The 12,185-nt window shown below is 42.7% G+C and overlaps 1 protein-coding gene across 1 annotated transcript in view; it reads left to right on the top strand.

Annotated features, from left to right (window-relative positions):
• The window catches only part of LOC137092950 (ras-related protein Rab-37-like), a 64,791-nt gene that overhangs the window by 388 nt on the left and 52,218 nt on the right, over nt 1–12,185 (top strand). The gene's annotated exons all lie outside the window — the stretch shown is intronic.

Below are 12,185 nucleotides of genomic sequence, written 5' to 3' on the forward strand. Positions count from 1 at the left end.
TTCAGCTCTTCTGGGAAGGCTTTACACAAGGTTAAGGAGTGTGTTTTGGGGAAATTTTGACCATTCTTCTAGAAGCACATTTGTGAGGTCAGGCACTGATGTTGGGCAAGTAGGCTGAGCTCTCATTCTCCGCTCTAATTCATCTCACAGGAGGTCAGGACTCTGCAGGCCAGTCGAGTTCCTCCACACCAAACTCGCTCATCCATGTCTTTATGGACCTTGCTTTGTGCACTGGTGTGCGGTCATGTTGGAACAGAGAGGGGTTATCCCCAAACTGTTCCCACAAAGTTGGGAGCATGAAATTGTCTAAAATGTATTGGTATGCTGAAGCATTAAGTGGCCAAGCCCAATCCCTGAAAAATCCCCCATCCACCAAACTTTACACTCGGCACAATACAGTCAGGCAAGTACCGTTCTCCTGACAACCACCAAACCCAGACTCGTCAATCGGATTTCCAGTCAGAGACGCATGATTGGTCACTCCAGAGAACACGTATGCACTGCTCTAGAGTCCAGTGGCAGTGTGCTTTACACCACTGCATCCGACGCTTTGCAGTGCACTTGGTGATGTACGGCTTGGATGAGCTACTCGGCCATGGAAACCCATTCCATGAAGCTCTCTACGCACTGTTCTTGAGGTAATCTGAAGGCCACATAAAGTTTGGAGGTCTGTAGCTATTGACTCTGCAGCAAGTTGGTGACTTCTGCACACTGTGCACCTCACCATGTGCTGACCCCGCTCTGTGATTTTATGTGGCCTACCACTTAGTTGCTGAGTTGCTGTTGTTCCTAATTGCTTCCACTTTGTTATAACACCACTAACCGTTGACAGTGAAATATTTAGTCATGAGGAAATTTCACAAATGGACTTATTGCACAGGTGGCAATCAATCACGGTACCACGCTTGAATTCACTGAGCTCCTGAGAGCGACCCATTCTTTCACAAATGTTTGTAGAAGCGTCTGCATGCCTAGTGCTTGATTTTATACACCTGTAGTCATGGAAGTCATTAAAAAAAACACATGAGTTCAATGTTTTGGAGGAGTGTCCCAATACTTTTGGCAATATAGTGCCTCTTTTTTTCTGTCTATCTATTTTCTGTATGTATAGCTATCTGTCTGTCTGTGCCTGTTCTCCTAGTTTCTATTAAAAGCTGAATCAGCTGTGATTATGGCTTTCAGAGGAAGTTGCACACCCACCACCCTCTCACAGTCAGTGCCAGAGACCTGCAGAAATAAACCAGTACAATGCTGTTCATGGCTGCATGAATTACACACTCTCCTTTGGTCCATGGAGCCATTCGTTCATTTATTTGGCCTCGTGAGTAAGGTTGCGTTGTATGTTGACCCATATGCCTTGACCTAGTGACTATCTGTGCGATCAATTTATTGCTGAAGGGGGTTTTGTGGTATTGTTCATCTGTCATTCACATTGAGCTCACAAACCAGCTACATGTACTTACACCCTTAGAAAGATTCCAGTTAGATCCTAAACTAGGTTTTACAGTCTGTTGTGAAAGAAAAACATTTTAAAGATACTTAAAGGGATTAGTTCATCCCCCCCAAAAAAATATTTATTCTGTTGAACACAAAAGAAGGTTTTAAAGGATGTTGACAGCACGCATAGAGAGAGAGAGAGAGAGAGAGAGAGAGAGAGAGAGAGAGAGAGAGAGAGAGAGAGAGAGAGAGAGAGAGAGAGAGAGAGAGAGAGAGAGAGAGAGAGAGAGAGAGAGAGAGAGAGAGAGAGAGAGAGAGAGAGAGAATAGGTTTGGAACAATTTCAGGGTAAGACAAAATATTTGGGTGAGCTATCCCTTTAAATAACTTTTTATTCTCTGGTTCTCTAAATAGAAACCCATAAACTGGTCTGAAGGACCTAGAATGTATAATATCTGTAATTTTTTAGATCTCCAAATGGTCATATTATTCAAATCAGGGTTTTTTTAAGAAGATTATTGACAACCTGAAGAACCTTTTAAGAATGTACAGTAAACCACATATTGGGCTGTTGAACTTTAAATCAGTGGATGTGGAATAGCCCTTGTAAAAATGAACCATGGTTTTACTACAAATAAAAAAAAACCAAAAAAACATGGTTATTATAGTTAAACCATGGTAATCACAAATTAACCATGGATTTGCTACTCTAACCATAGGATTTGTTTTAAAACTGTGGTTATATAAATGATACTCAATTAGCCAAAACATGGTTACTACACCATGTGTACAAAAAAAATACTTTTATTAATTATTTTAGAAAATACTTTTACTATAATAAAACCATGGTACATTTTCGTAAGGAAGTGTTTACTACATAGCTAACTACACATTTTGCAGACGAGTTGCTTCTTTTTTCTCAGCATGTACGTGGATGTGGTGAGGAAGGATGCTAGGAAATGAGTTTATTAAAGAAACATGAGATGTGAAACACATCAGTTGCTCTGAGTGAGGGTGAGAGCGAAACGTTGACTCCGTTTCTCTTGTTGTTTTCCATTGTTGAAATGCTACATGGCAAAACATTCACTAAATAACCCAAAATGGATTCTGTCAATTCAATTGTGACACTCGGTTGTGTATTTATTCAATTAAAGGGTTAGTTCACCCAAAAATGAAAATGATTTCATTAATTACTCACCCTCATGTCGTTGGACACCCGTAAGGCCTTCGTTCATCTTCGGAACACAAATGAAGATATTTTTGTTGAAAGCTGATGGCTGAGAAAGGCTTCAGAAAGGCCTCCATTGGCATTCAGTATATTTCCACTGACCCACTCACAAGACCCATAAAGGCACTAAAGACGTCGTTACAAAGTCCATCTCACTACAGTGGCTCTACAATATTTGTACCAAGCGGCGAGAACAGTTTTTGTGCGCAAAAAAAAACAAAATAATGACTTTATCTGTCTTCCGTGTAGGTCTCGGACGTGAACTCACGTGATAGCGGCGCTCCTCCTCTTCCGGGTCATGTATTCGCTATGATTCGAACGGCAGAGCTGCGTCATATTCTCGCGCATGCGTCGAGTTCACGTCAATAATTTGGTGGATTATATCGTTATTTTGATCTTTGTGCACACAATAACTATTTTCGTCGCATTGTAAAATGATTGTACAGCCACTGTAGTGAGATGGACTTTGTAACGAAGTCTTTAGTGCCTTTATGCGTCTTGTGAGTGGGTCAGTGGAAATGTACTGAATGTCAATGGAGGCCTTTCTGAAGCCTTTCTCAGCCGTCAGCTTTCAACAAAAATGTCACACTTCATTTGTGTTCTGAAGATGAACGAAGGTGTTACAGGTGTCCAACAACATGAGGGTGAGTAATTAATGAAATAATTTTCATTTTTGGGTGAACTAACCCTTTAACTCTTTCCCCGACAAACACAGAATTTTCTGTTTCCACTGTCAGACGCGGCGCTATTACGCATCTTCTGAATGAGTACTGAATCTCCCGATTAAAACACACGTGAGGAAGACGCAGTAAAACAAGTGATCGTATATAAGCAGATGCATATGTAAAATAACATGATCATCAACATTAAACAACATATGAATCATAACTATCTAATGTTACTGAATGATATGTGGAGCCAGGACGAGCTACAGGACTGTGAAGCATTATGGGTGTTGATGGACTCGATCGCTCTGAATCTGATCTGGATACAGTCTTTAACAAAAACGTGAATGTCTCAGCTTTTTGTTCAAAATGTTGCTTTTTTTATGAAGCTTGCCCGGAATGCTAGATTCAAATTTGTTGTTGTTGTTGTGTTTTAAAGATGAGGTACAGCTCTTTAATACATATTGCATGCTCAGATATTCATTAAACAAAATATTCTATGGGTTATTACATTTTTATAATAATTGTCAAAAACCCTGGTGGATACTGGCAACTTTTTTTTAAATGCTGGCCGGGAAAGAGTTAAAGGGGGGGTGAAATGCTGTTTCATGCATACTGAGCTTTTTACACTGTTAAAGACTTGGATTCCCATCCTAAACATAGACAAAGTTTCAAAAACTAATGTTGGACGTTTGATGGAGTATTTCTGTGTTAAAAATACTCCTTCCGGTTTCTCACAAGTTTCGGAGAGTTTTTTTCAAGTATGGGTCGGCTTGACGTCGATAGAGCGGAAGGTCCTTGTATGGGCCGTACGGGCTCTTCTCCCGGTAGGGTGGGCGCGCGCGTGACTACAGCGAGAGAGGAAATGCACGGCCATAAACACTCCGCGCCGCGCTCCACTTTATTACATACAATAGTCCATAAACTAAATCATGTCCTCATAAACTGAGAGTAAAGACACAAATGTTGACAGGCCACTAAATACAGTCCATACCACAGAGACGGACGTCCTGCTGTTGCTATTTCTCCTGTTCAATTTATTTCAGCCTCCGAATGATTCTGGATCATTATCTGTATTAGCTGAGATCGATAGCCATGAGTTTCTCCACGCTTGAGGACGTCACCGCTTTGTTTGCGCTCGTCATTCTTTAGCTCCGCCCACACGATACGCCTCCAGGCGCTCGTTTTTTTCCGGAAAGACTCGGTACAGCCTATATTTCTTTTATAAATATAATAAAACTAAAGACTTTTCAGAGATATGAAGGATGCAATACTACTTTATAGGTACTCAAGATTGACATGAGATTGACTGAAACTGAGTGTTTCACCCCCCCTTTAAACAACAAAGTACACTGCAATGAGATTCTTTTAGCTGAGATGATATTCGCATTATAGCATATATTTCAATGTTTAAGAACAAATATATTTAGGTATATTTTGCAAATTGCTCAACAAGTTAATGCTGGTTCTGACAGAAAGGTGTCAGAATACACAGTGCATTGCAGTTTGTTGCGTATGGGGCTGTGTCCTCTTCCAGCAGGATAATGCTCCTGCCACAATTCAAAAATGGTTCAGGAATGGTTTAAGGAGCACAACAACGAGTTTGAGGCGTTGATTCGGCCTCTAAATTCCCCAGATCTCAATTCAGTTGAGCATCTGTGGGACGTGCTGAGCAAAGAAGTCCGATCCATGGAGGCCCCACATTGCAACTCACAGGACTTAAAGGATCTGCTGCTTACATCTTGGTGCCAGATACCACAGCACACCTCTAGCGGAGTCCATGTCTCAACGGGTCATGTCTCAAATTTTGCATAAGTATAATTTTTTTTTAGGATCATATTCCTAAAATGTGATACTTTTGAAGTTGGATACTCTCATATTTTAAGCTTTTTAGGCCGTAGAAACTTTAGAAACTTTGGTGTGCCGGTTGTGGAAATGTATGTTACCATGGTAATGGCATCCCGTGCCCCGTCACGTGCCTCATGTGGTTTGCTCCATTGTGTTCTTCCTTAATCAAGCATTTCAGCTGAATGAGTAATGAGGGATTTAAGGAATATCAAACATGGATGAGGTTCGTATGAAATAATAATAGAGTTTGAAAGCCTGTGGGCTCTGTGCTCGACACGATTCATCTCCCGAAATCATCCCACAGGTATTTGTTCGTTTAGCCGTGTAAAACAATGCCTTGTGACTCTTAATGCGTTTTATTGTTTCGTCAAACTTCCTACATTCTAAACGATCACGTTGTTTCTAAAACAATCATCACATATCTGTATTAAACACAGAAAGCGTTGCAGGATGTAATATTGTACCTGCGGCGTGATGTAGCCTACTCACTGCAGGGATTGAAGGAGGGCAACATAGTGAGACTCTAGATGAAACTATGAATACAGCCACCCATCTGCCCTCCAGCTGATAAATGTCGTCGAACGAGCCGCATGTGCTTTTGCAGCCTCTGGCCAAATGTGATAACCATGGCAACCCGTACTTGATGACGCCCACGTCCTCAGTCAGTCCCCACAGAGATGTGGCACGCTGCCCTGGGCAAGTGTGAGACGCTGGGCGAATACCAAACGGCGCATCAACGACGCCATTTGAAGAGGCCAAATTAATCCCTTAACGAAGGGCCCTTCCACAAGTCTGTCAGCGAAGGGAACATGCGATGGTAACTTGAAAGAAGTAATTTAAACATTTACGGTCATGTGACCCAGGGTGGATGTGCGTGAGTGCATTCATTTTAAAGTAAGATGTGGCGGGAGAGCTGGCGTTATGAACGTATGAACAGAATAATTCAAGTTGTTTTGTTTTGTTGTGATATATATTATACACATTTTCATCATGCATTTCATATTAAGTTTATAAAAGTTCCAATGTGTTTATGCTTAATTTTTCAAGTTACAAACAGATAAGAAACACACACACATATGAAGAATATTTGTATTATATCAACATCAATAATAAGACATTTGTGTTGTCCCTGCCTAGCTTTGTCGTGGCAACATTACAGGTGAAGCTAATGAGGAAATTGTGGTCTTGCATTGCTCCCTTTGCCAAGTGCGATCCGAACGGCTTCATTAAGACACTCAAGTGCCCTGCTCCCTACAAAATCCCCACTTCAAGTGGTGCTCTCCCCTTTAGAGTGAGTAGGGCCTAGGGATGCTCACTTCCCTAAGAGGTTTTTTTTTTTTTTTTGTTCAAAGCTGTCCAAAGCTAATGAAGAGTGTTACTTTTTCAGACAGTAGTCCCAGTAAATTACCATGAAATTAGGCTGACACCGTTCTGGCTTTTTACCATTAAGAGACTGTAATACTTTATGTTGAAATGGGAAGGAGGCGGGAACTGGCGAATGTTCAACAACTTTAAAGGTCCCATGGCACTCAATTTTTATTTTATGAGGTTTTTCAACATTAATAGGAGTTCCCCTAGCCTATTGTCCCCAAGTGGCTAGAAATTTTGATCGGTGTAAACCGAGTTCTGGCTGTCTTTCTCTGCCTTTGAGAAAACGAGAGCTCAGATGATCTGATCTTGAATTCTCCTGTTATGACGTCATACCAGGAAAGGTTACCGCCCCTTCCTCTGCTTTGCCCGCCCAGAGAATTAGTAGAGAATGGATTCAGTTTATCAGTTTTTACATTTTTTGATGTAAAAACCATACTAACAATATAAGTACACCTCAGCAAACATAAAATAAAAAAATCCATGGCATGGGACCTTTAACAATAAAAAAACTGAAAGTAAAAATGGCAGCCTCCTCACGGAAGACTGCCGCACATACACATAAAAAAGTACACAAAAAACAAAACACAGCTGGCACTCACTATCACTCACACTACTAGCCTCACCCTGTTCTCACTGTCCCATCGCCCCTAGCAGGCTGGGGGGTACTCCCGAGACACTGGTCCACCCTCTCCCTCCAGGAGGACCGATCACGGCAACCGCGGCACCTGGCAGTAAGGACAGATGAGGCAGGAGAAAAGGAGCCAGAATCATGAGTAGTGACAAAGATAAAAGAGGAGAAAGAGGAAAAGAAGAAAAAAAAAATTATTGGTCCGGTTCCCGGACACACTCCCACTCGGTCCGAGGCTCTTCCTCGCAGTGCGATGGTACTGGAAACTCGGTGGATGGCTCAATCCTCCTCAGCTGTTGGTGGCTGCTCTGGTTGAGGGCACCCGGCAGCTCCTCCCCATCCCCTGCTTCTCCCCAAACATGGCCAACGGCAGCAGGCTCCAGCCCACGATGAATGGCGCCTCCGCTTCCTTTCGGACAATAGCCACCTACCCCACATCAACCCAGGAGCACACCTGGTCTTCACTCACTCCAGCACCACTGCCTCTGGCAGACACTCTAGGTAGTCTCTCTTCTGCATTGCCCGATCTCCTCAGAACCACGATCTCCCTCAGCAGCAAGGGCTTTTCGAAAGCATGTCCCACCTTACTCCCGGGTTTCTGCACCAATGCAATACGGTATGTTGAAATGGGAAGAAGGAGGCGGGAACCAGCGAACGTTCAACAACTTTAAAGAAATACATAAACAAACTGAAAGTAAAAACGACAGCCTCATCACGGACGGCCACACACACATACTGTAATAAAACGTAAACAAAAAACAAAACAAAAATCCAGGCCTGGTCCTCTCTTGTCCTTCACTGTCGTCGCTCCTCCTTTAATGCATCCAAGCTCCTCCGAGACACAAGACCGGTGCAGCATGCAGCTGGCGCTCATTATCACTCACACTACCCCGTTCGCACGGTCCCTCTGCCTCGCTGCTTGCCACAGAGACCATTCACACATCAGCACCGAAATGCCGGTAAATTCTGTGATGTCAGTCATCTGACATTATCTTTAATCACCATGCCAATGTCTTCATTCATCCTTTTTTAACATCTGAGTGACAGGCATAAGGGGATGATCAAACAGAATGTGTTTTTGGTCTTAAAAACATTAGACGCACCCTAAAGTATATCAAATACTTTACGGCAGAGCCACAGTCCTCATGAATGAAAAAGGCGGCACAGTCTTAAGCACAACATGATGAAAAAGCTGCAAGATGCAGCACAGTGGTCAAGCTCATATTTACATACAAACTATTAAAAAGACACCTGTCTACTTTCGGAGTCAGTCATCTACTCCCATGAGATACTGTCATTCTGGCACTTTTTGGGGAATGTGTACAACCGTGGAGAAGAAGAAAGTGGCCTTTCTTCCTCTTGGCTCTTCCCCGCTTCTCCTGCCAAGTCCCCAGTTCTCCAATTACTTCAGTGGTCCCAGAGCTCCCTGTGACTTCACCCATTCTCCCTGCACCACCCTGGCCCTCAGCCAGGACTCCAGACACACTGGAGATTCACTGGCCTATCCCTTCGACTCCACCCTGTGTTGTTGTGCTCTGTGTAGCATGCAGCTTGTGGCTTGTTATTGTTCGCTGGCCCTGTGCCCGTGATTTTGTCATGTTTGGCTCACACCAAACATGCCAAAATCACAAGCACATGACCCATCTTGTTACCTGGTTATTGGTTAATTTTCCCCACCTGTCCTCACTTCTTGCCTGCATTGCTCACTATTTATTCTCCTTGCGTTTACAGTCCTGGGCCAGATCGTCTAAAGTTTCCTGTTGTGTTTCCCTGACTTGCAGTCAAGTCAAGACGGTCCTGTTTTCACAAATCGTTTGTTTAACTTATTAATAAAAAGCCCATTAATTCTGCATATCGAGTCTTCACCTCATCTCTTCAACCCCAACCCTGGCACTTGCTGGTTGTTAGAGTGTTTCTAAGATTTTGCTTTGATGTATTGGTGACCAGCTGTCCTTCAAAAGACCACATTTCAAAGACAGCTCGGTCATGCAGGGTTGCGCTGCACAGCATCAGGAAGATCAGACCGTTCCTTACGGAGCATGCAACACATCTTCTTGTCCAAGCCCTGGTAATTTCTAGACTTGACTACTGCAGTGCGCTTCTGGCTGGACTTCCATCTTGTGCAATCAAACCACTTCAAATGATCCAGAACGCTGCGGCACGTCTTGTCTTCAATGAGCCCAAAAGAGCCCATGTCACACCCCTCTTCATCTCTCTGCATTGGCTTCCCCTCGCTGCCCGCATCAAGTTCAAGGCTTTGACTCTTGCTTATGGATCCACCACAAGCTCAGCACCCGCATACTTCGACTCACTCCTACGAGTCTACACCCCCACCAGAAGCCTTCGCTCAGCTAACGAGTGGAGGCTTGTGGTACCATCACAGAGAGGCATGAAATCCCTCTCCAGAACTTTCTCATTCATCGTTCCTGGTTGGTGAAGGATCTTCCGTCCTCCATACGCACGACAGAATCACTCGCTTCATTCAAAAGACAGGTAAAAACTCATCTCTTCCATGAGCACTAAATCTTATCATAAAAAAAATCTTCCTCTTCCTCCCTTATTTTTCTCTTTTCCCTCCCTTTTCTGGTTTTTGCTGCTCTGAGTAATATCCAAATGGTTGTATTTAGGGCATTTTTTTGCGCTACTTCGCCTCTTAATGACAGATAATTCCTGTACTCCTCAGTTGTAAGTCGTTTTGGATAAAAGTGTCTGCTAAATGCATAAATGTAAATGTATTGGGTGGTTGCCAGGGTATTGCTAAAATGTTCTGAGTGATGCTGGGTCGTTGCTAGGGGAGATTTGATGGTTGTTCAGTGTTACTAGATGGTTGCTAAGGTGTTCCGGGTGGATGTTAGGGCATTTTCTGGATCAAGAATGTTGGGAATTTTTAGTTATGTGTTGCTAGGGCATTTCTAGGTGCTTTCTAAAGGGTTATTTGCAGATTGTTAAGCCATTTCTCGGTGGTTGTTGGGATGTTCCGGTTAGAAATGTGGGTGTTTCTATGTGGTTTGTGGGGTGATGGGCATTTATAGGTAGTTGCTATGACCTACTGGGTGGTTGCCAGGGTGTTACTATGCAGATGTTAAATTGTTCTGAAATTTCCTAGGGTATTTCTATTTGGTTGCTACAGCTTTCTTGGTATTTTTAGGGCATATCTAGATGGTTGCTAGGGTGTAATTGGTGGTTGCTAGAATGTTGCAATGCAGTTCTGCCAGAAAGACTCGGGAGAATAAATACTGTGACAATTATCCATTTATTAACAACCCAGCAAGCAATAAAGTACTTGGCATAGGCCCCGTCCGTAGCTCTTAATCAGAGGGTACGGACACTGCATATCCTGCCTGAAGACGAAGGCAGAGGTGCAGCCGACCCCCCTGTGAGGTATGGAAGGGACCATCCTGGTGGTGGTGGGGTGGAGTAGGGAAGGATTTGACTTGGAGGTGGTGGGGAGGATGGCGGTGAATTGGGGAGTCAGCATCTGCGAACTCAAACATGAGTAAGTACCTAGATTGGTGATTGGATAGATACAAGTTAAAGTGACGTAACAATTAAGTCTTCCCTGCAGAACTTATGCTAAAGCTTTCATTTACTAAACTTTTAGTTTTAGATTTTGCATGTTGCTATGGGGTTGCTGGGGTATTCTGGTTGGTTGCCAGGGAACTTGCTATAGTCTACACAGCAGGGCTATTCAAATCTTGCCCTGGAGGGCCAATGCGCTGCAGAGTTTACACACCTGACCAGGCTAATCAATGTCTTCAGGATCATAGAAAATCACAGGTGGGTTTGTCTGATCAGGGTTGGAGCTAAACTCTGCAGCGCATTGGTCCTCTGGGGCAAGATATGAATAGCCTTGGTCTACAGTGTCTTTTTTTGTTGTTGTTGCCATGTTGTGATGCAGTATCGAGATGTTTTGGGTTGTTACTAGGGTGTTTCCAAGTGTTCTGGCAAGTTCCCAGGGTGTTGCTATGCAGTTTCTAAGATGCTTGATTGTTCTGGGTTGTTGAATTGATTGCTTACTGGCCCAAGTCAAAAGAGCCCACCCTCAGGTCTCATAATCAGTGACATTCTTGTCTGTAAATATGACACAGGTCCTTTTTAAAAGTCTTTGATACGTTTTTTCACTCATTTTCTTACCATCCAGCTGATCGGGGTTATAGTACACCGTTCCTTCCTGAAAAAGCTGCAAGATTTCATAAGTGTGTTTAACCCCACATATGAGCAACAGGCTAGCATGCTTTCCTTTCAAAACACCACCATTAACAAACACCCTGACAGATCTCTTGATGAAAAAGCTATAAGAGTGTGCAGAGCCGCTTTCTGTCTTGTTGATGCCAATAGCAGGTGTCAACAGGAAAGTGACTAATCTGTCTTTTCAACACTAGCTAGGATCATCTCTCCCATCCTAAAGCCGACGCTCGTTTTTTCTTTCTTTCACATTTTAGCTGTGCGGCAGAAATCACAGTAGCAATTTATTTTACAGTCCTGTTCTAGATTGCACATACTATGTACCTATTATAGTTATTACAATAATAGAATAATAACAAGGTATTAACCCTGAATTTAACTCTAAACCGAACCTTAACACATTAGTTACCTTATATTACCCAATACTTTTTTTAGGTAAGTACACGTAAGTGCACGTATACTGTAAAAAGAAGTGCAATCGAAATCACGCTATGCAGATGAGAGAACACAGCAAAAGAGAAATTAAGACCTTGGATTATGCTTGATTATTCTCTGTGTTTGTTTATGGAATACATGTACTTTACACTGTATTTTAACAAGAAGGTTGTGGGAAAATATCTGAACCCTTTCGCTTATTTTGCTGTTTTATGTTAAAAGGTTTCCCATTTTATATGCACAGAAATAATAATATTAATATGACAACAAAAATACAATAACCCCAGAGTATAGACATGCATTAAGGCTAATTCACTGTCCCAACAAATAGGGTGAACACACTGATCCAGCAAGACATTACAACCATGTTTGTTGGAGTTTGTTGTGGC

This window comes from Pseudorasbora parva, chromosome 2 (genome assembly GCF_024679245.1).
Source record: "Pseudorasbora parva isolate DD20220531a chromosome 2, ASM2467924v1, whole genome shotgun sequence".
In the NCBI taxonomy this organism is placed as follows: Eukaryota; Metazoa; Chordata; class Actinopteri; order Cypriniformes; family Gobionidae; genus Pseudorasbora; species Pseudorasbora parva.